Source organism: Manacus vitellinus, unplaced genomic scaffold (assembly GCF_001715985.3).
Source record: "Manacus vitellinus isolate BGI_N305 unplaced genomic scaffold, ASM171598v3 scaffold_96_pilon, whole genome shotgun sequence".
NCBI classification, from domain to species: Eukaryota; Metazoa; Chordata; class Aves; order Passeriformes; family Pipridae; genus Manacus; species Manacus vitellinus.
Genome location: NW_021940901.1, coordinates 387,280 through 411,895, shown reverse-complemented (window position 1 = coordinate 411,895; position 24,616 = coordinate 387,280). Strand labels below are relative to the sequence as shown.

General features: G+C 39.5%; 1 protein-coding gene across 3 annotated transcripts in view; it reads left to right on the top strand.

Annotated features, from left to right (window-relative positions):
• FBXL7 (F-box and leucine rich repeat protein 7) overlaps positions 1-24,616 on the top strand; it is a 310,120-nt gene that overhangs the window by 104,415 nt on the left and 181,089 nt on the right. Inside the window, exon 2 of one of the 3 annotated variants that reach the window (XM_029965291.1) lies at positions 21,312-21,380. The exons of the other annotated variants lie outside the window; for them this stretch is intronic. The gene's annotated coding sequence lies outside the window, so the exon portion shown is untranslated. The remainder of the gene's footprint in view (positions 1-21,311; positions 21,381-24,616) is intronic. 3 annotated transcript variants of the gene reach the window in all.

The window sequence follows — 24,616 nt, the reverse complement described above, 5'->3', positions numbered from 1 at the left end:
ACTGCTTCTTTCTGCTTCTGAGAAAGAGCAGTCACTCTCCCCGGGGCACAGGACTGCGAGAAGCTGCCTGTAGCACGGATCTCAACTTTCCCATGTAATTGCAGATAGTATTCATATTTTCTTCAGAATCTGAGGAAACTTACATTTGAGAAGCAATTAAGCTTTTACAGTAGTTTTTTTTTTTTGCTGCTTTCTCATTTAATTCCTAATTTTGTCTACCTTTGCAATTGCTTCTTCCTTTGTCTTTCTGCCCTGTTTTTGCACTCTGCTCCTTTTTTTTACCTCTTTCATGTACCTTGACACTCAGTCAGCAGCCAAGACCAAAATTCCCATGTGGCTGTACAGAGCTAATATTCTTTGTCTTTTAATAGGCCTAAAAATCTTCTTTAGCATAAACTACTTCAATAAATATCATAAGATAACCCTTTAAGAAGCAAATAAACCACAGTGGCAGGCTCCATGTCATAAACTTAGCTTTGGTTATGCAACTAGGAAATAAACTGGTGGAAAACATAGGAGGTGAGAAAACTCTGAAGTAGTGAGAAGAGTTGAGGTTGTTGGGTCCAGCATCATAAGGGCAGCCCTATCATATAGCAGCCAGTAGATAACAACATGCCAACTTAAATTTCTGCTGACAGCTGTCCATGTGTGCTGATACTATTATCATAGGTTAACAAATCATTGGAAGTTCTCATTATTTCCAGCAAATTGGCACTGTAATTGCTACTAGCAATTTCCCTAGACTCCTTGACCTGTAACAGCAGTAGTTCATAATGATTAAAATAGGAAGCAAAGGAGGGAGTTCATTATGCTTTCTAGAGCACAGTGCTTCTCTGGTACTTTATACAGAATATGTATATGTGTTGTGCTGGTTTAGATTTATCTCTTATGAAAGACAGGTCTCTAATTGCTGAACTGGCTGAAATAACCTTCTAACATATTTATCATGAAAACAAGCTTTAGCACCTGCAGACCAATATGGCTGTGTCTGTGTGTCAAGAACTGAGAATGTCTGAAAGAGGTTCTCTTTTGATACAATAAAAATTGTTGGCTATCCAAAACTCATAGCTGATTACGATCATCATGGCCTTATCTTAATTTGGCTGTTTTTCATGTTGAAGATGAGAAATGTCCTATTTTGGAAATGCATTCCCAGTATTCAAAGTGACTATGAAAACAACTCGGGTTCTTTACTTTTCACCTGCAACATCAGCTTTTTTAATGACAAATCAGTCATTCAACTGAGAGAATACGGGTTTCTGTGTTTATCAGATTTGTTCTGTCTATCTACTACCAATCACATGACAGTTCTAGTGCATGTAAATCTTTTGCTTTATGCAGTAGTTTGATCATGACTGTAAGTACGAACCTGTTTACATAGTCTTTATGTTTAATTTTGAATAGTGGTAGCAACAGTGGGAAATCGTAGCTAATCAGGCCACAAGCATGTCAGACGCCTTGTGTGTCTGGGGTTTATCATTGCACCATGAGACAAGCTCTGGCCATTGTGTGCATCTCAAAGTTAGATCAGCATGACCCAAGTGACAGTAATTCTGAGTAACCCTGGAACGGGTTTATGACATGTCCAGAATCTCAGGCTGTGGTGTACAGTGCGTGTAACACACTGTCCATTTTTAAACACTGATTTGCTAGGTCTCTGCATAACTCTTGCATCACTAGTGGGTTAAACAAGGCTATTGAAAAGGTTTTCCTGAGGTTTAAGGATTTTTATGCAAGGGAAATTATGACAGCATATTTAACATTTTATCCTGCAAAAAAACTGAGTTCCAGGGCCAATTAAAATGTAAGGAAACCCATAGAAAATATACTTAGGTAATGCCTTCACACATTCAGGGCTAGATCAATCAGACAACATAATTATTTGAATGGATTTGTCCAATGAAAGCGACATTTCTGTACAGTGTACTGTGACCTCTTTTTTTCTCACACCATTGAATAGTTTATAAAAAAAGCCTGCAACTGTGCTAAACAAACACAGTTGTTTGGTTGTACCAAGTTTTTGTTCCAGCAGTGGAATTCATTAAAGCAGCATGTTCTTTATGTTGCCAGCAGGTCATCAGTGCATGCTTGAGTCAGATTCCTGACCTTTATTTTCACTTTCCAAGCCTGTTAGATTGTCTCATCTTAGGGACTGTGAAATATATCTAGCCCTATTTTTCTCATAGCTGAGAGTATCTTCACAGGAGTGCTCATTGGTTTCCTCTGGTAATAATCAACTAGTTTATTTTATATAGAGTCAGATGCTCAACTGTAAATAGCAGCTGAACAGTATGAAATAGAAATATTTTTCCCTCATATAAAGAAAATTTAAATTTAATTCAAAACCTATTTAGGATTTGAGAAAACCTTTTTCCTTCAGTGAGATGGTTGGAGGTCCTCTCAAGCAGCTACTCCGCTGTATATATTCCCAGTGAATTATGTGGACTTGTAATTTTCTAATATGATGTTCTGGTTGCTTGTACTGTCCCTAACCTCTGTGTTTAAGTGTTGTATTTCACACCCATTTTGATTTTGGCACTGACCATAAGCACCTCAGTGCATACAAGTCTATGTGTCAGGCCAACTCCTGTTAGGGTCGCTACCTAGAATCCAAAAATTATCCCCCTGCCTCCCCTGTCTACCTTGTAGATATTCTCAGAACTTTCTCAACGAGGTTGACTTAACTCTGACCTATCATCCTGCAAAGAGAGAAGGGATTTTTTTCAGTTTCCAAGTTGAAAATATTTTGCAGTTTTTTAGAGTCAGTGAGGAGGCTACAAGAACCCTACCAACAGATAAGTTCTTCTCTTTCCTATTTACAGGAAAAAAATTATTCTGTCAAGAGACAAACTTCCTTTGAAGGAATTTTGCACAAGAACGTGAGTATATGCGAGGGCCCAATGGTGAAATGCCAAGATCTCTATTAGAGTGCTAACTCCGCTGTTATTACGGTAAGCAGGCTTTTACAGCATCTACATCCACAGCAATGTAAATACACACCAGACTCCCCTGAACAAAAGTGTGGTATTGATTTTGGTGTACTCTGCTGCACTGTTAGGGATCTTAACAACATACTGTTACTTCAAACAGCATGACAAAATCTTACTAAAATAATCTATTTTTCCTCCGTAATTAGAGGAAAAACAGAAGTTAGATGATCCCAAACAGTCTCTGATGAGAATTTCTTTTAATGTTCCTTTTGATCTCCAGTGCTCTTGCTCCAAATTAAATCACAGAAAAGTGTTTCTCTTCTAGACAAGATTTAAACATTTTTTTCATCATTAGAAAAGATTTTGCCACTGACTGAGACAGTGTTTCCTAGTAACCCCTACTGTCCTCTGGAACACTGGTCTAAGGTAAAAACACAATTTTGGGATTTGAAAAACGAAAGTAAGGTACCACAGCAAATATGTGGACCCATATTTCTTTTCTCCATTATCTGCCATCCTGCTTATCTGAGCCGGCAACAAAAGGAATATAAAATCTACCTGCACTGGGTGATGCAAAGATGAAGTTGAACACTTTGGACCTGTTCTGAGCTTGGTATAAAGTTTTTATGTGTCTACCATACCTTTCTGCAGGGGGAACCTTTATGTCCAGCTCCTATGTGCATCAAAGGATAGATCTCTGTGTTGCCTTTTGAGATCCTCTTTACTGGCTACACAATGCCAGTAGTACTGCATGAGGTTGTTTTAGTGTGGACATTGTTAGCCTTGAAATGAATTTGGGAGTTTAATGTTGGGGAAGGGAATACAGAATGTTAAGTAGCAACATGTTCCTAAGAATATACAATTTAGAGGATCTAGCTTTTACTGGCATTTGTTATAGTACAATGAATGCAGTTCATTTCAGTGTGATTTCAAAAGCAGATAAGCAAGTATGTGCATTACAAGAATCACTCAAAAAAAGGTGGTTTCAGTTTTGAGACCATTCATCTCACAAATGCCTCAAGAATGCAAAACACCACTTGGTAATTTAAACTTTGCCTTAATAAGGATCTATGACATTGGCATTTCTTAGAGATTTTTTTTTTCTTTTCATGAAAGCAAAACACCTACAATACAATTAGAAGACTCAGATCTGTCCATCACTTAGATCATGTTGTGTCCTTGAGACCTGCAGTAGAATCATAGAATCATAGATTATTTGGGGTTGGAAGGGACTTCTAAAGCACATCTAGTCCAACCCTGCTGCAATAAGCATGGGTATTTTCAGCTAGATCAGGTTGCTCAGAGCACAATCCAACCTCTCCTTGAGTGTTTGCAGGGTGATACAAGTTGAGATGAAGTTCTGTAGTGTTTCTTCACTATCCTGTTCCTTCTGCTATGTGGTGTGCTTCTGTCAGCCCATCAGAGGAGTAAGGTGTAGTCTACTGCTTTCACACCTAGATTTCATAATGTTTATAGTAACTTTAGTTCGAAAGAAGACTGGGACCTTCCCTTTTTCAATGTGCTTTTGTTATTTTCCCCTTGCCCAGTACAACTTTCCAAATAAATCTTTTTTTTATCAGTCATTTTGTAAACATTGTTCTTCCATCCCTGAGGACCCATGCACCAATGTTAATTATACACAGACATTTTCACACAGCCATATTGTAAAGTGACTAGGTAGTATGAATGTCAGGAAGTGACAGACAGTATAATCATTCAGTTACTTGCCTATACAAGGTCATTGAAGTTACCCAGCCGTGATTAATGGTGCTAGTTACCTCATTAAAGGTAATTGAAGGAGAATCTGATGTTACAGTGTTAAAGATCTACAGAAATACAGTTTTAATAAAAGCAATTTGAACTGCAAGTAACTTTCAAATTAAAAAAAAAATTATTAAAGGTTATCTGTATGCAAAATTATTTGGTTGTTTCTTTACTGGCTAAGTAATTCATCCTACAGGTCTTTGAAATTAAATTAAGGGAACAACTTCATAAAAGTTTTAGGGGTGCAGTGACTACATTTGAGTGTTGGGCTCTAGATGTGTGTAGAGCTCCAGAAGAAACCACCCATACTGACCCCTCAGAACAGCAAATATGGGTCCTGTGGCCAGCTGAGTCAAGGAGAGTTGTGTACTCTGCTGGCATTGGTACAGACCTCTCATATAGCATGTCTGTGCATGTGCTTTTGCTGTGTAGAGTGAAATCTGCCATAACGAAAGTTCTGTCAGTCTGCTAAGACTTGTGTTCCTCACATGTTCTTGCTGATGAGCTGTCACTATCCTCCAAGATAGTTGTATAGTATAGTACTACAGATACGGTGGTCAGGTTTCTGTTAAAAGTACTGTGTAAAATAGCTAAGAAATGGGAAACAGATGAAAAAGTTTTAAAACAAAGATGAGATATAATGGCTGATCTCATGATAATTTCAGAAACTGATGGTGCTGTACAGTGATGTGTTAGCCTATGGCTTTAGGAGAAAACAGAAATGCAAAAATGAGTTTTCCAGTTTTCCCTGTTTGGCTAATGAGAGCTTGACCAGGGCATACGCATTTCATCTTACCGGCCTGTTATTTTCACTCATTTTGGAAAACAATTGAGATTTCGATATTTTGTATAACAGCTTTGTAACCCAGCACATACATCTAATTTAGCAACTTGTTGGACTGTTGTGTCCCTCATGGCAATGTAGTCCCTACTATGCACAGAAACAGGCACCTGCTCCATCTCGATCTGAGTTTCCTGCTTTGGACACATCCTGTTACCTCTGCCATTGGGTCAACATTTTCTGTGCAGCATTCCCTCCAGTGAGCTGCATGGCAATGAAATTTTGTACCTCAGCTCATCTGAGATCAGCCAGTCTCTCCCCACTCCTAAGGGTAGGGACAATGGTTGTTTTACCTAAGAGGGTGACAGTAACAGAGAGTGGTTTTAGCCTCCCTGTCTTCCTCTGTGTAGCCATGGGGCAGAAAGAGGACTCTAAATCTTTTGAAGTTCTAGGGCGGAGCTGTAGGCCTCAAATATTTCCCTGTACATGCAAGAAGAGAATATGCAGCTAAAATATGTGATTCACTGCGTTAGTGCCATCTATTCCTGGCATCATAATTTTCCCTTTCTTGTTTTACCTTCCTCCCATCTCTCCCCCTCTCAGCTGTGAACAACACAAGCAACTACTTCACAAGTTTGACTTCACCTTATTTTTGTGTGCCACACCTAAAAATGTAGCTTTTACCAAAATATCATTGCATTACCTCATTTCTTGTGGCAAAGGCACTGAAGCCTTATTATGTCAAACGATCCGTTCAAGGTATGTGGATGCTACTTTGAATGAGTCAAGAGCAGTTATCACAAAATACTCTGCACCACATTTGACTTGCTTAAAAGTGACATAGTAGTATCCAAACCCAAGCGGGGTTGTCAGGAGGAGCATCTTAAAATGGGAGGACTATTAGTGAAAATAAAATTCTCAGCAAAATATGATTTTGAAAGTGTATCACATTCAGTAGTGGGGTTTTGCAACTCTCTATTTTCTTGTATTGTAAGGTGTAACAAGAAATAAATATCCTAAAACACAAGCCCATCTACAGACCCAAAAAAGCAACTAATGTGAAAGAACAGTAACCCCAGCTCTGGGGGGTTTTTTGTGTTGTTTAAAGCCCTACATAAATCAAGAGGAGGCCCACAAAGGGAAGACTGGTTTCAGGGACTGGTCTTGATTTTCTGCTTTAGATAATCAAGATCAGGAATCCATCTCTAATTAAAGGCAAACAGAAAATATGTAGGATTTTCACATACATTCTTTTCATACTCATAGTTTAATGTGTTATGTAAACAGTATTCTTTTCCTTTTATTCAACTGTCTCAAATTATGTGCAGACAGCTTCAGCTGCAGGGAAAGGTGGGAGTATTTAGGATATCTAGAATTTAACTCCTTCAATCCTACAACAGAAAGACCTGTTTCTTTATCAGAGGTATTCAATAGAAATGTGATTTCTATTTTCAACAAAAACCATCAGTGATTCTGTTATGTGGGGATTTCTGGGGAGATTTTGTTTGATGGGGGGTTTTGGTGGTTTTTTGGTGGGTTGTTTTTGGTGGTTGGTTGTTTGGTTGGTTTTTGGTTTTGTTTTTGTTTTGTTTTGTTTTTAACTGAGTATATTGCAACAAAGATACTGGCCTGGTTTCTTTGAAAAAAACCCATGCTTTTAATTTTAATAAACACAGTGCTTTTTTTCTTGTCTGCTTCAGTTGTATCTCTGGTTCCTTTTGCAGTGATTTTCCATCAATATGTCATTCAAGTGAATGAAATTTAAGCAGGATGTGGGTTTTGTCGCTTTGATGATGATGTAGTTTCCCAGATGTAAGTTTTTCATTAAGAAATTAATATTGGCAGATTGGGTATTACAGTAAACTGAACAAGCTTGAGTATGTGGTAGGACCACATAATTTTGCATGGTGATGTTCAAGTTCCCCTTTCTCCCCACACAGTGATGTCTGGGGTTGATTTACATAAATTCTTAGATTTCTAACAGCAACACCCTGTAAACTGAGCTATTCCTTATGCTTTTGGCTCCCTTTCTGAGATGTATTGCTGACACTTCCATCACTGAGTTGGTATAACCCAATGAATCAATGTCTGATGTCTAGTTTTTAACAGAGGGGAAGGTTTCTGATGATATATGGGGTTGTATTTAACTCTGTGACACCAAGATGAATGAAGATTAAAGTTTGGCTGAACTGGTTCTACCCTGAGATCCTCTTCACCTAATGCTTGGAGTACACTTACTGACACAACCTGATTTTGTCCGTGAAACCTGTTTTCCATAATTAGAGAAGCTAATGTTGAACTAAATGGTAAGCGCAGACACAGCCTTTTGCTAGGCCAGTTGTCCAGAATGGTTTTAAATCATAAGCTTTTAAGAAAGGTAATACTGAGGTAATTTCCAATCAATGAAAGGATTTGATACCTTCAGTAAAACAGTTTTCTCAGGAAAAAAAATAATTAATAGCCAATTTCCTTGAATAAAAAAGTCAATCCTTTTCTTGCTTGATGTTAGAATAATAATAATAATAATAATAACTGTGCAAGGAATACTGGAACATTCTTTTGTAATGACTATTTATTTCTGTGGGCTCTTGGTCTAGTAGTTAGAGGCTTCCTGTAAATCATTTACATTAATGTGGGTATTTTGGGGGTATGTATTTTTTGACAAGCTTGTTTAAAATAATAAAAGCAAACATGCACTTCTCACTTGGTTAATGCATCCTTAGTTCTGCCTTTTTCCTTCTCTTCTGTTCATATGCTCTTCACCATTTACTCCTGTGAAAAAAAGTGAGCAATAAGAAAAGACTGAAAGTGGAGAGCAGGCAGCTAGGTCTAAAATAATTCAAGAAGACATCACTGAAGAGTGAAGTTTAGCTTCATCAAAATGCAAGTAAATGGCCCATTCTTCCTGCAATGATATCAAATTGCATCCCCTCCACAAGACCAAGTACCTTTTGCTTTCTGACTGTTCTCAGCCCTGCAGCTGTTGCAGCACATGCCTATTCTTACTCAGATTTGCTGAGTTACTGACTCACCATGGTCTGCTTTCTCTGCTGCACTGACAGTCTGTGGGTTTTCCCTGTAGACATGACCTCACTGCAACCCTGTCTTTTTGTCTCACCATGCTCTGCTTTCTTCTGGGCTCAATGGATTCCCTCTTTGCAGGGTTTGGTTGGAGGTACCAACTCCTGAAGAGGAGTGACTCCAGCTGAAGTTCAATGCTCTTCCAGCTCTGTTTTCTGCCCAAGTCCACTATATGAATGGTTTACCTTTTTGTATAGCAAGTCCTGCATTACTACAGGTCATAGCAGAGTAATATTTTAATGGTATGAGAATGACTTCATGAGTAACTCAACCCTCATGGATGGTGGGTGTCAGCAACTGCTCTTGCAGGGCCAGCCTAAGCTGTGCTTGCTTGCATGTCACAAACCTCATGGGTGTTGAGGCTAATGGAGGTGATTAAATGTGACAATAGTGTTAGTTAAAATAAATTCTAATTTTATTAGGCTTTTTTAGAGGTGCATTTTATGGCTAGTTTTTTTTACTATAGTACTCATCAATAAGAAATTAAACTGGCAAGTGGGTGAAATTGAGCTGCTCCGTAAGTTTTTCTACTTCTTAAATTTGACTTTAGGCAAGTTTCTGAATTACATACTTTGAAAAAAGAAACGTGACTTCTAACAACTAACCTGGTTTTTTTTCTATAAGGAATCCCATTAATATCTCACTTTTTACAGGTTTACCATAGTGAAAAAGTTTAATACTAAAATATTCAAGAAATCTTTTTTTTGTAACTTTAAAATTGGCAGTGAACAACCACTGTAATTTTAAAGTACCTATTTTGTATTTTGGTAAAGATTGTTGCAGCTTTGCTCTTCCAGCTGAAGAATATTTTTACTTTTTCTCTTTCCTATTTTCAAAGACTGTAGAATATTGTGAACAGTTCATTTTTTCCCTTGTTTATATATTTCAAGAAATATCTTAATTATTCAAAGAATAAATTAAAAAGAGGCCTTATGTTTTTTATAGTGGCACTTTTGCAGATATATTAATATTGTTTTTTTTTTTCTTTACTTTTTTTAGTAGTTTTTTACTCTGAGAGGTTTTTTGAGCTTCTTAAAACCATTTCTTCCATTCTTGTCCCTACCCACTGAACAATTGTCAATAATTTCCTAGAAACACTGTCCCAATGCCTTTGCTATGTCAGTTGCTGGGTTTGGGAATTTAAGGTTCAGATGTGTAAATCTAAAGTCACTTAGTATGAGACAGAACTTTTTTTTCTAGTCTTGAGTCTCCTACTGTGCATTGCTTGGTGTGGCCAATTATCTTCATAACTGAGATCCCCATTTGGTCTTGAGTAGCTGAAATCCTCATGAAATCCAAAATCAATGAGTATTTCCAAATAAGAAAGAGGTATTTATGTATAAACTGTATACACTGAGGGAATATACAGTATAAACTGTATAAACTGAGGGAATGCATACTGGTATTTTTGAGTATGAACACACATAGGGATAAGCACTGTCCTGTACAAAGAACCCCCACTGCCTGACCTGCGCTTTTCTGAAGTCCAAGACGGAAAGAAAAGTTTGTGGAATTTAAACACCCCATGGAGTTCGAGTCTGTTGATAAAATAAAGAAGAAATAAAAGCAAAGTCCGTGCAATTTTGAGTCATCTGCTAACTGACTATAAATCTACGGCAGTCTATTTATTACTTCCACCAAGGCTACAGTAACAGAAATGGGCAAGAGAATACAGCTGCCTGTGCCTGTATGCAGAGCCTATAGATGGGTCAAAAGCTAAACATAAATCAACAATATAGAGCTGCTGCCTAAAAGGCAAAGCTCACAATCCAAGGGAGAAATGGAGTAGTGGCTGCTTGTGAAGTAGCCCTCAGCACTGCATGGGATGGTCAGGTTCTGATAAGGTTTTAACTCGGATATTGTGCCCAGTTCTGGGTGCTGCACTTAGAGACACTTGCAGATTAAGGTGAGAAAGTCTAAGACCACTCGGGAGGATGATCAGGGTTCCTAACAACATTTTTCTCATGGAAGGACATAATGAAGCGGTTTCTTTCATCTCAGAGACAGGAAGACTGAGGGGGCAGGTATGATACCTGTGCTCATATGTGTAAGCACTTCATGTACACACAGGGTAGAACAAAATCTGGTCAGGTGGAACAAGATCAAGCTTGATATTAGGAAAAAGTTTCTCACAGCAAGCATATGGAAATACTGGAGAAATTGTCTTCATCGCAAAAGTCTCTGCAACTGGATTAGACAAACACCAGCCTGGAACAGTTTACATAGTGACTTCTGAAACTCTTACCAGCCTTGAGATTTCTGTAGGAAAATGACCTAAGTTTCCTCTTTCCTGTACCTGAATGTTTTTTTCCAAACCTTGCAGTGACACAGCCTATAAGCAATGATATCTACTTAAGCACCCAGTCTTTCTGTAATTTGTTAACAACACCAGGTTGTTTTCTTGTGAGAGCTTCTAAATTTTACAAGAACTTTATAAATATCTAAAGATATACAATTGCCAAACTTTTAGCAACTTCTTCAGAAAGGCTTGTAGCAGGGACAGCCATCCTGAATATGAAAAAATATGCCTCTAGGTGTAGTTGTAGGAAGTCCTAAGATAACTTGTAAGACCAGTTACTTTGCCTCCACCAACTCATCTGAAATAATGAAGTGCTTACAGAAAGCGCTTGGCTGTTATGTCTGATTTTTTATATTCTCTTGCCCTTTTCTGACTGTTTGAATTCAGACTTTTTCTTTTATTTTTCAAGGCAAAAGAGCACACATACTTCAAATTAATAATGATGCAATAATAAAGCTCAGTTGCACTGTTCGGACAAACATGGGGTGTGACTGTGCAGGGTTAGGAGTCCTGGGGTATTTGGGGCACTGTTTTACTAAACTGCAGGGGCCTCACTGTAGGCTGATAACTCATGGTGCCAGGTCAGTGGTGGGATATCTTCTTTAAGTGTTAGCCAGAATTTGTTGGCAGGCAGCAGGGAAGTGGATTGAGGCCTCAAAGGTCAGATGTTGTTCCAAGTTTGTCACAAATACACATTAGGGAACAGCAATGTGGGGGTGGACAGGGCTGAGCACTAGATTTAAGCAGGAGACTGGTGCCTGACTCCACCATCATTGCAGACAGGAGTGTGGATAAAAGAACACAAAACTACACTGCTGTTTTTCTTCAGACTTTTTAAATAATGAAATAATTGCAGAGCTGCCCATCATATCAATGTTAACGCAGCTCTATCCAGTACAGAAAACACAACTGCATACCTCATTAGTTTTGCGGCATGTCTGCTGAATTTCACACAGGCTTCTGATGCAGTTGCAAGCAGGACAGATTTTCACTGCCTAAGAAGAAGGATGTTAATTCTCTAAATGCTCTATAAATTCAGACCAGCTATGTTGCCCAGTACACTTCCTATCCAGCAGCAAGGATTACCGTGTTTGCTATTTAGTGAGACTGTGCAACCTTAGTCATTTCCTCCGATTTATTCCCATTGCATTGCACTGGATACACCACAGTTGGATTAGAGATGTTGTGGGGTGCATTCCCTCCTATTCCCTTTCTGTTTATGGACCTACTGTCCATAAAGTTGCATAATCCTTGCTGAATATGATGATGCTGTCTGTCTCCACAATCTCATGCAGTGGCAAGTTTCACAAAGCTTACATGAGGTGGTATAGTATGATTTTTCATCAGAGGGACTCCTGAGCCTATCTTTCTGATTTTCTTTCTAGAAAGTTTTGGTTCCTGCACCTTGGTCTCTTAAAAATAATAGCTTTGAAGCATGTGGAGCTGCTGGCGGAGGGGAAGTGGGGTGGGGGGACAGTTTTCCTGAACATATCTGTAGACTTTTGGCTGGCTACTTGTGGGACTGTGTGGAGCTAAAAGCATCCTTATAGTCTTTTATCCACTTTCTTCCTTAAGGTGGTGTCCATATTTCACCGTCGTAACAAAACTAGTCAAAGTATTAAGTAAAACTGATGCGCTCCCATCTCTAGTTGTCTAGGTTTTAATATTTAGGTAACAAGTGTTATATGTGCCTAAAGCTAATTCAGGTCAGGATCACATTCTTCTGCAGCAAGATTGGTGGTGTAGGAGTAGTTATACAGTAGGGAACAAACTATGATGAGTACTCCTCTTGGTATATCTCTACTTCTTGAAGGGACAGTATTTGATCCAGTGTTCGCAATAAGGGTTTAGGATTATCCTCCATAGAGGCATACCCTTGGTCTCTCAGCTGTGAGTGAAGCCGGTCCAATGGAGATCCTGCTTCTACCACTGCCCTGAGTGTCTGCAATCTGTGGCAGGAGAAGCTGATGGTGAGAGAGCCATTGGAACTTCTTGTGTCTCTCCCAAACACTTCTTTCAGAAGGACTTGAGCATGCAGAAGTTTCTGCTGAGAAAAGGCCCATATGGCACAAGGCTTCCTGAGTTTTTCAAGTGGCTCTTGAGTGTCAACGGGATGCCTCTATGTGCAAAATGTTAGGTCAGTCTGTTGTGTCAAGGCCAATGGCATTCTGGCTTGTGTCAGCAATAGTGTGGCCAGTAGAACCAGGGCAGTGATTGACTCCCTGTACTCAATACTGGTGAGGCCTCACCTCGAATCCTGTGTTCAGTTCTGGGCCCCTCACTACAAGAAAGACATTGAAGTGCTGGAGTGTGTCCAGAGAAGAGCAATGGAGCTGGAGAAGGGGCCAGAGCACAAGTTTTATAAGGATCAGTTGAGAGAGCTGGGATTGATCAGCCTGGAGAAAAGGACACTGAGAGGAGACCTTATCGCTCTCTACAACTGCCTGAAAGGAGGGTGTAGCAAGGTGGGGATCGGTCTCTTCTTCCAGGTAACAAAAGACAGGACAAAATGAAATGACCTCAAGTTGTGCCAGGGGAGTTTTAGATTGGATGTTAGGAAAAATTTCTTCACAGAAATGGTTGTCAAGCATTGCCCAGGGTAGTGGTGGTGTCATCATCCCTGGAGATATTTAAAAGACAGGCAGATGTGGCGCTTGGGGATGTGTTTTAGTGATGAACTTTGCAGTGCTTGGTTAAAAGTTGGACTTGATGATCTTAGAGGTCTTTTCTAACATAAGTGATTCTATTATTCTATGACACAGAAATGCAGTGTCTACAGTCCTTAAACCACACTGAATTTTGTGGCATGGGAGTGAAAGAAAAAGGCTTTGACCTTGTTAATTGAGCCAATGAATTTTCTGTGGCTGGCAATATTACATCATCTTCATGTCATTTTTATAGGACCTTTCTAACTCTAGTGATATTGTAAACTACGGCACAAGGTGCATTTTCGAAGCTCAAATCTGAAACTTCTAAGCAATTTCTTTCCTAAATTTGAGAGTGGTGATGGTAGGTTACCGGGTATTACTGCAACTAGAATAGAGGTTAACTCTGGATAGAAATAGGAAAAAAACTTTTGTATATTTGTATATTTTGTATATTTTTTGTAATAGCCTCAATTTGACTAATCTAAACAGTTTCATACCTGGATACCTTGGGTAAGGGAGGCAGGCTGTTAATTTTTTTTTATTTTTTTTAGTTGCCAATTATTGGCAGCCCTTTATCAGCTTCCAAGAAGCAGTCAACAAAGGAAGTAAAATAGAACGGTTAGAATGTTAATTAAAAAATATATATCCCTGATCTTTCTGTATGGATTTATCTTTTTCCCCATGAAGGAAAATCTCTCAGAAGTGTAGGAGATAAGAGCAGCTGAGATGGAACATAATAATTCCTTCAGATGCAGTATCATATATTTGGGAAAAATTTTTAAAGTATGTTTTTAAGTTTTGAAAGTTAGGTGGGAGGTTAAGTATTCAGAGGAACACACATATCTTTAAATAGATACAGAAAAATTCTAAAAGGAGTGATTTTTTGTTTGTCATATACATGCAGTTATGCATACATGCAAACCCACACTTCATTTAACTTTCTTATTGATAATTGCTGAAGGCCAAAATAATAAAACCTTGATTAGCTGCTCCTTGGAAAGCAGCCTTCTCCTTTCAGATGCCTCTGGCAGGAGAGAGCATAGTTAGTGCAACAGACCACTGCCGGGTTGAAAATGCTGCCAGTATAGACGATAGCAGCACTTTTCGCTGTGGAAATACTTTGTAGCTTGAGTCATGCCTTACCCCTTCAGACATGCTCGGTACAGCTCCCCCCATCCCCCTTCTCTCAGCCTTCCTAAAATGCCTTTCCCGCAACAGGGAGGGATCCTGTGTTGAGCGTAAACATATAACTCCACCTATTTCCCTTTTTGTTTTGCTTCATTTCAGGTTTTCAGTACTGTTTAAACATAACATACAACATATTGCAGAACTGGCAATCCTTCCTACACTTCTTTAAAAGTTCAGATATTTAGAAGTAAACTTAATACTTTCTTTTGCCCACATTTCTACTGCACAAGTCCACATAAGATGAAGTAAGCTATAGTTACTGGCATCTTGAATTTTTTTAATAAGATCATGTCAGAGGATTCCTTCCTTTTCTCCACTTCTCAAAGTCTTCAAACTTCTTAGGAGTGTCAGAGGAAAGAAGGAAGTGTGTGATACCAGTTGAATCACTTATTTATAGGCTCATTGTTCTTCTATTGATTTTTATTTTCATTTTCACTTGGTCTCTCCTAGCTCCTTGCTGAAATAGCAGTAACATCTGTCTCTCTTTTTTCATTGAGGAGAATCATTTATGAGTCCCAGATTTACCAACAGTATCAGTTACATCCAGCAAACCTCACTCCTCGTCTTCTTAATTACTTTCCATCTGCTTTTCCCTCAGTCATCCTGGTTAGCAGAAAAATGCTGACAATCAACACTAATGCCTTCTTAAGTTAGTTATTTAGTAAGTCAAGCCTTTTGCAGATACAATTTCAATAAATATATGGGTTGTTAATTTTTTTTGTAGAAAGAGTTGTCTTTGAATTGGACCTAGCTGAAAAATAAAATACAACAATTCCAGAAGCTGGTGACAGTATGGGAGGGGGGAGTGGTTTGCTTCTTTTTTTATTTTATATTTTATTTTAAACTGACTGATGATCTTAGCCTCTGCTTTGAGCTTTTAAGCTGAAAGAAGTACCATTTGGGTCCGGTAGTTGTATGCTCAACCCAAGGAAAGAGTAGAGCTCCAGAAGTTGCTGTTAGAAGCAGCTACTGTGGTCAGAAGGGGATGGTCCTATTAGCGTTTGCTCTTGTCTTTTTTTTGTTATTGTTTTTTTGTTTTGTTTAAGTGAACATTTATATTCTTCTTTTCCCATGACTTTTCCCTCTTTTGGCTAGGTTGCTCCTTTGGTCTCCTACTGGGAAAGCAGCATTGAACTTGCAGTGCTGAAAAGATGATTAATGATAGGCAAAACTGCATACAACATGCAGTTTATTTGAGGGGGAGGAGCATGCAGTGAAATGCTGCATTAGAGAATTCTAGGCAAATGGTGTGTGAAATTGGTGACAAATTGCTCTCATTAAATTCACTAAATGAATGCTTTCATGAGAGCATTGGCTTGATGTCACCATGTATAATGTAACTTCTACTTAAAATTGCGTGTGCGGCTATTCTTATCTTTTAAACCCTTGTAACAGCTCTAACTTCCTGATAAAACCAACCATTGTAGCTGTCTTCACTGTTCAGTACATGGGATATGAAGGGAAATTGCTGAGAGTGATTTCCATGAGTAGTTCTGAATTATTCATTAATTTATTCATTACCATTTTGAACCCAGTCACCAGAGTTCATAAATGCCAAGAAATGGATTTAGAAATTCTTAAAGTTCCTCAGACTCTTTAACTTGATCCCCATTAATGAAAGGGGCAGTAAAAAGACAAAAGCCACAGAACCCTCTGTTTTAGAAAATGCAGCTTTGGAAGGGTTTGTGTGGATGCTCTGTAGTCAGCCTCAGGCAAAGCCTGGGGTGTACATTAGAGTATTGTTTGGGGCCTTTAAGCTCCTCTTGCTGACTTTAAATTGAAGTACCTTGCAGAGAGTACCTGCGATCCCTTCCAACAATAAACACTATGGGTGTGAATGCACCTGTAGTAGGTGGCTGGCACAAGCAATTAGGAACATAAGCATCTGTCTAGGTTTTAGTTCACATAAATAAAATATAGCCACTTAGATTTGTCAAGCTGCCATAAGGCAAGTTATTTGTTTTATTTTCTACCTTGAGTATGAGTGTGATCACATCCTCCCCACGGCCACAAACTATGCAGTCCAGTTTCCCACATTTAGGGAAGCCTCAGATGAGCTCCATTGCCTTGGAAAACTGTTTCCCTGAATATAGTGTCTCTCTGATGTAAAAATCTAGATATTCTGTGACTGTGATCTGCTGAGGCTAAAGCTTAGGTGGGAGGTTGCACTCTGCACTGTCATCAGGTGTCTCTTTGAGCCAAGTTTTGTCGTAATGAAATGGATAGACTACTTCTGGAGCTGTCAGGAAGGGGCATGTTGTGTAGTGAAGGATGGAGTCTCACAAAACAGAAGCACCAGTGAAAATCAAAGTGAAAAAGTAATGCTTAGGGACATTGGCTCACTTCGTAGTAAGATTCCTATAATATTTCTTTTAACATACAAAGGACATGCACAAGAGATTTAATATGTTTGAGTAAAAATATTTAGAATTGTAGGTCTGAATGTTAGAAATGAAGCAATGACACTTTGTTTCCCAGAAGCAATTGACTGATTTAATTAAGCCAGAAATTAGCCTGTTAGATGATGGCTCATAAAATTTCTGGAAATATCATATGCATGCTAATTGTGCTGGCTTTACATGTGGACACTGTCCTTATGGTAAATTTCCAAATTAGTCATAGGCATATGGGACAAGGCAAGCTGTCTGGGGGGGATGAAAGCTGAAGAAAGCAGGGGGCCTTTTCGCTGAACCTGATGCACTGAGTGCTAGAATCACTCTGCCTATGGAATCTTTGCCATAGGCAGATAAACTTGGTCTCTTATTATGTGAAAAACCTCCTAGCAGAGCACACAAACAAGACTATCCTATTGTGCAAGGGGCAGTATAGGTGCTCTTCACGGGCTGTTGCTTGAACTGTTCCTTTGCATCCAGACAGCTGCCATTGGTGTCCTCTGCAGGTTCATGGCTGATGTTCAAACCTTGTTTTTGTTTCAACAGGTAAATGCTAATGTTTGCATAGACATGTGCTTTTCCTTCACTGTATCACAGTAGTCCAGCCTGCAGCACTGAAAGGGCTTCTTGTTTGTGCTTCTTCAAGCACCCATTTTTCTCAGAGTACACACTGCTGTTTACAAACCAAATTCTGATTCTTAGTTAAGAGTGAAGGATGTGGTGAGAGTGGCATTAGCATTACTGACAACAGAGTCACCATTTGTTGGCTTGGCCTTTGGGACAAGGTACATAGCTTGCTTTCAATGGGTGCAAGCTCCATCTGTGAGTTGGGTGACCCAGTGACTGGACAAGGTACGATTCTGCCAGGCCTGTGAGGAGATCTAGGGTCAGCAAAGAGACTTTTTCCTGCCCCTCACTAAGCCTCGTGCAGAGCTATCTGTGGATTTTTCACCTAAAACTGAGGAAAGTTAAGCCAGGCTCTGAAGGAAGTCCAGAATGGTTGTGCAGAGATTGACACCATGAAGGGAAAACAAGGCATTTTGGCTGCAGGCTGGACAACTCAAGTGTGATGTCTCAGAATGTTTTGAAACATAACAGAACTTTCTGATAGAAACTTGGTGAAACTCCCTTTCATGTGGCTAAATTTTTCTGCCTCTCCTTATGAAAAGAAGAAAGAACTGAGAGGGAGCCCATCAGGGCTGAAAAATTCAAGAGCCACTGCCTGTGAAATTTCTTAGAATGTTTTGCATTAGCATCAGTCTGAGGCAGAAGAATGGAACTGGCAGCAGCAGTGGCAAGAGACCATAAGAAAATTGGTTCAGGGAATACTGACAAAGACTGAATATAGAAGGAAGTTACTAGAGATTAGTTCTGAGGAGAAAAAAATTGTGGAAATGTGAGAGTTTACTGGTTACCAGCTTGGGAGGTAAGAGAGTAGAGGCAGGAAGCAGGGAAGGAGGACCAGAAGGGTGAAAGGGAGCTTTGTTGAGTGAAGTATCTGACATACATGGGGCCAGAGAAGCAGATGGGAAGAAAGGATGTGAAATGAGGCATTGGTGTGCATGTGGTGTGGCACTGTTTGTATAGGTAGTGGTCAAAGCAGAAGAAATATGCTTATAGAGATACAATGGTCAGAAGAAGCTCAGTCTAATGCAACATCCTTTATCCAGCACCCTGTGATCCTGCAACACCTGCTGCTTCTTGAGAGAAGATACACATCACAAAAAAAAAATGCTTTACCTTTCCCCAGTGTTAGTTCCTGCAGGCTGTTTCTATACAGGGGTTTCCAGAGTTTGTCCACATCCCTGTTTGGGGAGTGTCCACAGTGTGAGTGTCAGCTATGCATAATCCAGGCCAAATTCTCACCCTGCTCTGTTTTTCACACACCAGAGTCCCAAGAAGGAGGCCACAATTTCTTTCTGAGAAGTGTAGACACAGCTACGGTGCTTGGAAAGTCTTATGTTGCCATCAGTACTTCTTTTAGTCCAACTAACAGCAGTCTGTTTAGCAGACCTTAGGCTTCCAACCCTGAAAATCATTGCTAGATGTCAACGAGATGAGGCAATGTATCTTCTTAAGTTCATTCTTTTCTCAGTTCTTGGAGAACGCACGAGCCAATACTGTGTTTTATAGCCATTGAAAAGCCTCTGTGTTAAAACTGCAAGGTCAGACATAAGCTGTGAAATGCCAGAATTAATTTTGCCTCTACAGTCCTACTATGTCTCGTTGTGCCTATGCATTAAAATTTTACAATTTACATAATTTCAAACTGCTCCTGGGAATGAAGTGGTTTTGCAGCATTGGTCATAGGCCTCAGGCTTGTCTGTTGTGGAAGGGGTATTGTGGGCAAGGAGGGAGAATTCAGGGTGGTGATTGTGGAGTCGCACACAGTCTTCATTCCTGTGTTTTCTAACACTTGAGACTTAGAGGCTTGACTTTTCAAATCCACTGTTCTTTTCAACAGATTTTATTTGTAATGTAAAACATGTTTCAACACAGTCTAAATTTTATTTATTGCTTTTGTTGTTGGAAGAAGGGAAAAATCAGGTCTGAGTGAGGATTTCCTCCTGTAAAACTGAAGAAAAAATCAGCAAAAATGTCTTAAAATCTCAGGTTGGTTAAAAACTTTCAAAGATTTGAATTAGTTGAACTTCTGAAAGAAGTTTAAAATAAAAGTGGATCTTTAAATGATAGAACTGCCTATACTTCATCTGTTCTGCAATCCCACCAGACAAACCTATCATAAGACAAACTCGTTGAAGTCCAAAATGTTCTAGAACTTGAACACCACCTTGATTTAATGCATTTCAACCAGACCTATTGAGGTCATTGTGGGACCAGAGCCTTTGCTTGGCTGGAGCAGCCTGACCTCATGCAAGTGGATGCTATGAGAGTTCTCAGCCAGCAGAACAGGCTCTACTGAAAGCTCCTCCTAAAAATACGGTCTGAGCTATCCTTAGACCGTATGCTTTTTAGCCATGTAGATCAAGTCACTCATAATTATACTAAAGCTTCTAATGATAAAATGGCACAAACTCTCAGGTCATAGGGTAATGAGGCCATAACTTTTATCTGTAATGATGAAGAGAATCCAGACTTTTTCTTCCTTTAGGAGGTTCGCAGTAGTAACTGATCATTTTGTAGTTAATGAAACAATATGCTTTTGATAATGGCTTTAAGTTGCCAGCAACATATTAGTCAAATTTCTTTTGGATTCTTTTTCACTTTACAATGCCCAAAAGCAGTCAACACAGATATTATCATGAAGCATTCACAAAATATATGCAGCCCCATGAACATGGTGATGTAAAAGTAGACTTAATTAGAAAAATATTACTTGGCTTCTGCTGTCATTAAAAGGATACTGATTTCTTTTATCATTTTATTCAAAATCAAATTGTGAAATGAAATGCTTAAAATGTCTCAAGCAAGAAAATCAAAGCTTCCTACACAAAATAGAAAACTAGTCCTAGTATTGTTGCTGGAATTTTAAGGCCTGGCATACAACTGGCTTTTGAATTGAACTTCCACATAAGGCTACTTGGAAGTAGGTGGAAGTTTTGGGTTTTTTTTTTGTTGTTTTTGGTTTTTTTTTTTTTGTTTTTTTGGTTTTTTTTTTTTTTGGTTTTTTTTTTTTTTTTTCTCAAAGAGGAAAGCTTAGACTGAAACTGAATAAAAAAACCCCACCAAAACAACTGTGGCAAAAATCTCAGAGCCAAAATATTCAGGCTTGGAATTGCTGTGATAATGCCTTATGGAAATAGTTCTGCTGCTTTCAAATTTTTTTATTTTATTTTCTTTATCCAGAACCCTTTGCTTGGCTACTTCTTCCAAAATCGCTGTGGTTTTGGTCATGGAATAGAAAAATGGTGCATCATGAGACATGTAATGCACCACAAAAGGAGGTCCATAATGAATAGAGATGTAGTACAAACATTCCCAGTAATTATTGTAGCAACACATCCAAATAGAAACATTTTGGCCCATAGCTTTCTTATTCTTCCTCAGCTGTAATAATTTCTAAGTTCCTCTTGCTGTGACAGGATACAAGTCTAGGAAAAATGTATTGATGTCTTCTCATGAAGAAGAGAAATATAGGAAGGCACGTCTCATATGTAACAACAGATCTTTCCATCTTGCAAAACCAGCATCTCTTCCTCTCTTAAGAGGGGGTCGTACTGCTTATATAAGAAGCAAAACCCCCCAAAATTTTTCTTGTCCTTACAGAAAGCACTTCATCTCCTTTGGATCATTGAAAAGATGGCAGAACTGATGTGCTTTTGCACCATTTTCAAGGTGAGAGTATCTTAAAGGATTATTGTAAACTGTTTTGCAGAGGAATTACATGATGTGGTTCAGGCAGCTTAACTCAGTCACGGCCAAGAGACTCCTACCATTCCTTTGTATTTATATATAAGGATACTATGTAGTTCAAGCTGAATAGACTCAGTGTATAAGATATGGATGAAATGGAAGACAAACAGAAAAAAAGGAAAAGACTACTACATAACTTTGCCAAGAATGAGTGAAACACCTCTTAAATTGTTAAAAGAAAATATCTTCTTAAGTCTCATCTGCAGGCACCATAATGGTACTAAGTCCCAAACCATATAGCTGGGCATAATTGGTCTCCCAGGCTCCCACAGTGAATCTCACAATGAACCAAGTGTTTGATAAATACTGAAGGGCTATAAGATGACTTGGTCCTAGTTGGAAATTGTAGGCCCTCTTTGAACTAGCATTTCTCAGCTTCTTTGCTCATGTTGATGCTTTGAGGCTTATGAAGCTCCAAGACTGACTGTCAGTCAGTTACCCATTGTCAGCAGTATCATCTGTGACAAATACATTTCTGCTGAGAGTTTTATGTCTTTGCACCAAAATGAATTTGGTACTTTACTACTTGTCCCCGTGTGCCCCTTCTCATTGTCCTATAAAAAGAGTCTAACAAGATGTGCAGCAGCAATTTTTAGTCCTTCATCAGAAAGCCATGTTCAAATTTCCTAAATCAAGACCTTCTTTCCCCTCTAGGCTTTTCTTCTGGATGTTTTTTGTTTGTTTGTTTGTTTGTCTTTTTTGGTTTTATTGTTTTGTTTGCTGAGATTGTTTGGTTGGTTGTTTCTGCTTTTTTTTGTGGGTTTTTTTCCCCTTTCATTTTGGTTCTGGTCATAGTGGAATATTCCTAGGATTTGTCATAAACTTGATGGAGTGGTAACTTGTTTGTCTAATCTATTTATTCTTTACAGGGCTCCCTCGACACCTGAACTTCCTGTCTCACAAAGCACCAGTCCATTTTTGATAAGCAAAATTACTATGTGGCAAAAGGAGTAATTTAGTTGTGGTGCATCAAATGTGAATTTGGATGGAAACTGCTATATTCCATCTCAGGGAGACTTTTTTTCCTGAATTATGTAAAATTATTTATGTACAGGTATGCATTTGGGTCTGTGTGAGGTGATGTTCCCAATTGGCCTGAGAAATTTCTCTCTTTTATGCAATAAAGGTTGCTGCAAGAAATGCACAGCTTTCTAGGAGTTAGAAGTGGGATCATTGGCCTTCCTGGTCCTATGACCCACACAGGAAAACTTTAAGGCGGTTGACTGCCACGGGATACAGAGCACATAATGTGACACGAGGAGCTGAGAGGTTGCCTCAGTGCATACTCCCATCACTGTATTTCAGGCTAAAATTAAGCACAGCTGGACTGCACATGGAGCGGGGACACATGTTGTTTTCAGTCTGCATGTGCTCTCCCACAGCTGGGGAGCAGCATTGCCCCACAGTATTGGCCAGGGGGAAGATGCTTGGGCATGCCAGCCACAGCTGCCCATTGCTGAGTTGGTACCCATTTCAGCCTCAGGTAATTAGCCCACCTCTTACTGAAAACGCACTTTTAAAAAAAAATTAACGTGCCATCCCCAAAACTTCAGCTTTTAGACACCTTCTCTGTAGTGCTCTGTGTTGATACTTTTGTCTCTGCAGTTCTACACGCCATTTGTGTATGTTGACAAAGATGTAATTTGCTCAGAAATATCTGTTCATGCAGTAAGCTGTATGAGGAGTGGCTGAGGTCACTTGATCTGTTCAGCCTAGAAAAGAGGAGACTGAGGGGAGACCTCATTGCAGTCTGCAACTTCCTCATGAGGGAAAGAGGAGAGGCAGGCACTGTTCTCTTCTCTGTGGTGACTGGTGGCAGGACCCGAGGGAATAGCCTGAAGTTGTGTCAGGGGAGGTTTAGGTTTGACATGAGGAAAGGGTTCTTCCCCCAGAGGGTGGTTGGGCACTGGAACAGGCTCTCCAAGCCTGACAGAGTTCAAGAAATGTTTAGATGATACTCTCAGGCACATGGTGTGACTCTTGTGGATGGTCCTGTGGAGGGCCAGAAGCTGGACTCAATGATCCTTGTGGGTCCCTTCCAATCTGGCATACTCCGTGATTCTGTGAATCTGTAATTATCTTATGTGTGTTGTGATATGTTTAGAAAGAGATGCTTTTTCATAGATAAGATCATAGGGCAGTGCAGGGAAAACTGCTCAACTCATGGTTTAAATCAAATCAGGATTAAAGCAGTTTTGTCTTTTTAACAAGGTCAATAGAGAGCTATAAACTCCTAAAGATCCATTTATGACTAATCCTGAAGAGTCTTAGTCTCACATGTGCATGGCTGTGGGCATACCACTTCCCAAGCCGTGTGGGCTACAAGTACACATCACTCTTCTGGAAGTGTGGGTCCCCCTCTTTCCACACACCTCCTGCATTACCTGTGTCACTCACATTTCAGGTATAGTTACATGTACCTGTGCTGCTCCCTATGCTAATGTACTTGCCACAACATCCCCTGCACACCTGGAGTATAGATCCCTGCTTGTTGCACTCTGACCTCCCACGAGACAGAGAGGCAGCACCGTCTGGCCAAGAAAGAGGTGAGATACCAGTGTCAAACCAGGCTGGACTGCTGCTCTGTGCCTGCTCCACGGTCTCTCTCCACCTATTTCAAACTTTCATCTTTCTTTTTCACTTTTTTTCAATCAGACTCTTTTTCCAAAAAGCCTTTGGTAACCTCTGATGATGGGTAACCATTGTCTGCAGAAAACGTCATTGCTATTTTTTGGTAGCCTGTTGAAGGCAAGCATCCTCTTAGGACTGGCAGTTTCAGTATTAACCTGTCCACACATACAGTTTACCCTCACTCCCAATTGGCAGCCTCTCTTGATATCCAGCCCCTTTTGCCAGGCAGAGGTGGTGTGGACTCCTGTGCCGTAGTGAAAACCTTGCTTCCAATTCTGTTGTTTGGGTGGGCTGCTCTCCGGAAAGGCACTTATCCCATAAATGATGTCTACTGAACACACTCCACCATTTCAGATACGTGAAGTCTTGTTAGATGACCTTGGTAATGGCAGGTGAGTCCCTGTCAGAGTTTGTAATAACAGCCCTAACATTTGAGCTGAATGGGCATATATTGCTTCTGATTTCCTGACAATCTCAGTGGCCTTGGGAGTTTAGGAGTCTGTCTTTTGGGGTGAAAGAAGAATCTG